Genomic DNA, 5,117 nt, shown 5'->3' on the forward strand with positions numbered 1-5,117 from the left:
CAATAGATCCTATAAGAACTCTATAGTTAATCGTGCCCGGGAGATAACAATTCAGGGATGGGTAACCTCTGGGAAGTTTTCGTGCCTGGAGCCCAAAGAGGACAATATTGTGATACGTGCCAGAGTGGGATGTTACAATTACAATTTCAAATTGAAGTATTTAAGTGGTACTCCCCAATCTTCAATTGGATCATACTCAAAATGTGAGAGAATAAGAACAGAAAATGAGAAGTTATGATTTTCGTGAGTACCAAAGAGATATGACCAAAAAATGGATTATGTGTGTATATATATATATATATATATATATATATATATATATATATATATATATATATATATATATATATATATATATATATATATATATCTGAAAACTATCACAAACAGTTTCATGTATGAAAAATTGCCATCCTTTCTTAAAACAGTTTCAACAGTCACAAAAACGAGTTTTAAAAAAAGTCAAAAGTGAACTCGACCCAAGCCAGGGGTTGCCGCCCCTTGGACCCCAAATAAGTGTGCACTCTGCATCTTCCTTACTTGTTTAATATTCATTAAGATTTATTTTGGTTAATAAGTCAATCCATTACACTTAAATATATTTAGTAAAACAATTCACCAACATTTGGGCTTTTTATCCGACTTATAAATATATAAAAAATCAGGTGATTTTCGACTACTAAATTTCTTTCATTTTGTAATTCAATGACCATTATTGTGTTCTTACAATGTTTCCAGTGACATTAAGGTGGGTTCGAAAATGATGAGTACTTAATGACAATTATTTTATGTCATCAAGTCTCCAATGCGGTGATCATTATTTTGTTCACTAATACATGTTATGAAATTTTATATTGTGACATTCCCAAATTGACGGTCATTTTTAAAAATTTTATTTATGCTTTTTTGAAAATCAGAGTATCCTTTTTAAAGAATAATATTGCGGAATTTGTTCCTAGAAAAACATGATAAATATATTATCAAATCATTTCAAAAGAAATGTATTTTGTTTATATTAAAACTTTGGGATGCCATCGTCAATACAAAATCATAAGGATAAAGAGACCTTACATTCATTTACAGTAGTGATCTACATCTCCTTTAAACTCTTAGTGTAATGTAGCTTCGTATCGACGCCTGTGATACAAATAAACTGAGTGGGTCAGGTTGGGAAACCTGGTGAGTACATAGGTTTTCAACCTACAATAATAAAGTAATTACGTTTTATCATCAAACAATTAACCCAGTTACCCATCCCCATTATCTTCTTTATTCTTAAGGATTTACCCTAAGAATCATCTATTCTTCATTTATTCATTCCTTAGGATTGTCCTAAGGAATAGGAATGAAGTCCATCGCTGCCAGGGTTTCTATAACAGGCACTAAGTCCATAGCTTCCGATGTTATCTGTTAGGCACTAAGTCCATAGTTGCCAATGTTATCTGTTAGGCACTAAGTCCATAGCTGCCAATATTCATCTATAGGGCAATAAATCCATAGCTCCAACGTTCATTTGTAAGGAAGTAAGTCCATAGCTGCCAATGTTCATTTGTAAGGCGCTAAGTCCATAGCTGCCAATGTTCATTCGTACGACACAAAGTCCATAGTTGTCGGGGTTTATCTATTTGACACTAAGTCCATCGTTGTCAGGGTTTCTCTATCAGACACTAAGTCCATAACTGTCAGGGTTTATCTATCAGTCACTAAGTCCATAGTTGTCGATGTTCATCTATATCGTCTTTCATCTCTCATCATTCATCTACCCATCTTTACCCAACAGATTCGCAGATATAAAATACAAATACAGTTTAAATCATTTAAAACATGTATAAATCGTTCATCTAGCATAGATATCCGGAACACAAATAATATGAATACATAGCACGTAATTTATATTAAATATTTCATATATATGTGTAATATGAAAGTAACTATGCACTCACTTGTTAAAGTGATGATTCCAAACTCGGGCAGTGTTTTGCTTCTAACGATTCTATTTTCCATTGACGAAACAGGGGGTTTAGCGAGGAACCGGGCTCTGCGGGGTAGAACTTTCGAGCCGAAAAGCTCTTTTTCTCAGAGCCTTCGGGCGCTCCGGGGCTTTCCTCTAGCACCTTGAGGTTACTAGGGATTTGGGTGGGATTTGGGAGGCTTAGAAAGAAATTAGAGAGATAAGTGAAGGGGTTTTGGTGTGAAAAATGAAGGCACTCCCGCATGGTATTTATAGCTTGGAATTGGGTCAAACTCGTCGAGTTTTGGCCTCCAACTCGTCGAGTTGGTGCCACATGTCACCATCTGATGGCAAGGCTTGGGGAGAAAGCAATGGTCCAGATTAAGTCACGTCACCCATTTCGCAGTAGCACCCTTCTGACTTCTAAATTCCGTAACTTTCTCAGACGAGCCCCGTTTTGAACGTTCTTTATATCCACACATAGGTATTGACAAGATATACAACTATCCTTTTGACTCCATTGGCTAATTCTCGACCAATTTTAAATTTAATGGTATGAGAAGATTACACTGTTAACGACCGTGTAAAATTCATAACTTCTACATACGGACTCCGTTTTCGACTGTATTTTTATCGTTGAGCTCCTATTAATGAGATCTTCAATTCTTATTTAGGTTGTGTAGGCTAAGCTCGATCTAAAATTCGATTTCTGTGCTATATATTGTTATGCGAAATCTTAGAAAAATCATAATTTCCTCATACGAAGTCAGATTTTGATGTTCTTTTTATGCACGCTCTCGGTTTAACATATAATACAACCTTCGTTTAGATCTGTAAGGCTAAAAAGTAATTTATCAAAAATTCACTTTTTACATTACGTGGTGCCGTGCCGGTTTTGCCGTAAAACTTCGACGGGTCATAACTTCTTCGTTATAACTCGGATTTCGGTGTTCTTTATATGTACGGAGCCCTTGTGACATATACTATAACTTGGTGAAGATTATTTATTAAATAATCTTCCATAAAAAAAGTCATTTTTCATGCTTATTGTCTCTAAATTGACTAGCCCGAATCTGCGAGCGTTACAATTATCTCCCCCTTAGGATGATTACGTCCCGAAATCATCAACAAAATAGGGCTTGTATAATGACTCCATAAATTATCTCTTCATCCTAGGTAATAACCGTAACTTCTATGTTCCTTTGAATGAGTATTTAACTCTTGGACTTCTTACTGCAGGCGGTGCTCAATCTTGTACCTGCTCTTCGTACTATGTTCGAATTTCAGTTGTAACCTTCGAGTTACAAAACCGATCCTCATTGGAGACTCCTATTTCTTCGTAAAAATACTTAACTGTAGAGAAGCTCTTTACTTCGATTATCATGACAAATCGATGGGTCATGTTCTAATGACCTCATGTCGTATGATGCAACGCTTAGACTCAGGTCTTTTAGAGTCAAATTCTGGAATGGAAGTTTCCTTCCTTCATGTTCTAATGTGATATAATCACATTCTAGTACGTAGCACTTCTAGCTAAGAGCTCTTACCTTAACAACGATCATGATACTTCTATTGATCGCTTCGATTATCTTTCACTTCAATCTTCTGGCTTAAGTCAGATGCTACATCGAACTTGGTTCTCTGAACCACGTAACATATGTATCTTAGCGGACTCGGTTTGACATGACCACTAGGGTCGGAATAGCAATCATCTTCTTAGTCATTACCGAAACGATGGTAACGACATACTTGAACAAAACGGAATCAATTACTAGCTTCTTGGTAACCTTATGACTTTCCCTGATCCAAGTGTGAGTCCTGTGCTTCCAGTAGTATAGGCCTCTACTACCTTTCACACCTACTCATACTTGTCCCAAGTATTGTCTCGCAGTTTTTCCAAGTTCTTATTTCCTAAAATCACAAAACAATTTAACACATACGAATGTGTCCAAATAATCATAAAAAGTTCCCTAGACTCTACTAGGACTTGTTTCATGCGTATCTTCAACAACAATTCTGCTTCAACTTGGTTGGTGGTGAAACTGCCAGACGATGGGATAACTTCATGGATTATATCAAAAGTTATTTATTTCTGCCAATCGAAAGTGTACTTCTCCCGTACCAGAGGTATTACCTATTTAGATGTATTCTAAAGGCAAGATATTGCTCTCATGATATCTACCGATATGTATCATTCGCTATCTTAAGCCTTCTCATTTTCTCAAGGTGTGCAGTCCGCTACGAGTCCTTATCATGACATTATATACACCAAAGCAGCCGTTTGGTGTATCAATACGATAATATAGATAGAGGAAGGTTTAGATGCGTATTCCTCCTTATTACTTCGAAAAGTTATATGCCAATTCTAATATCTTAATTAAACGTTTAGAAATCTGAACACATAAAATTTACAGATCCAGTCGGCAACAGACCATAGATCCGCTCAAATAATGGCATCATAAAGCATCACAAATCATTTAGCACATAAAATCAGTTTAGGCATCTTCCCTAATTAAGCTAGTGCTTGTGTCTATTCAGGTATACTACCTAAAATATATTATACACACTCCTCACGATCATCGCTTAACATTCTAAGTTTAAGTCTAGAAATAAATCTTTATTCCTGCTTCGCTTAAACTAATGCTCTGATACCAACTATGACATTCTCAAATTCACAGTCATTTTTAAATTTTTTATTTATTCTTATATGAAAATCAGAGTATCCTTTTTAAAGAATAATATTGCGGAATTTGTTCCCATAAAAACATGATAAATATATTATCAAAGCATTTCCGAATAAATGTATTTTGTTTATATTAAAACTTTGGGATGTCATCGTCAATACAGAAACATAAGCATAAAGATACCTTACATTCATTTATACTAGTGATCTACATCTCCTTTAATCTCTCAGTGTAATGTAGCTTCGTATCGACACTAAGTCCATAGTTTTCGATGTTATCTGTTAGGCACTAAGTCCATAGTTGCCAATGTTATTTGTTAGGCACTAAGTCCATAGCTGTCAATATTAATCTATAGGGCACTAAATCCATAGCTCCAATGTTCATTTGTAAGGAACTAAGTCCATAGCTGCCAATGTTCATTCGTAAGGCACTAAGTCCATAGCTGCCAATGTTCATTCGTAAAGCACTAAGTCCATAGTTGT

Source organism: Lactuca virosa, chromosome 6 (assembly GCF_052849685.1).
Source record: "Lactuca virosa cultivar CGN04683 chromosome 6, Lactuca_virosa_CGN04683_v6, whole genome shotgun sequence".
Taxonomy (NCBI): Eukaryota; Viridiplantae; Streptophyta; class Magnoliopsida; order Asterales; family Asteraceae; genus Lactuca; species Lactuca virosa.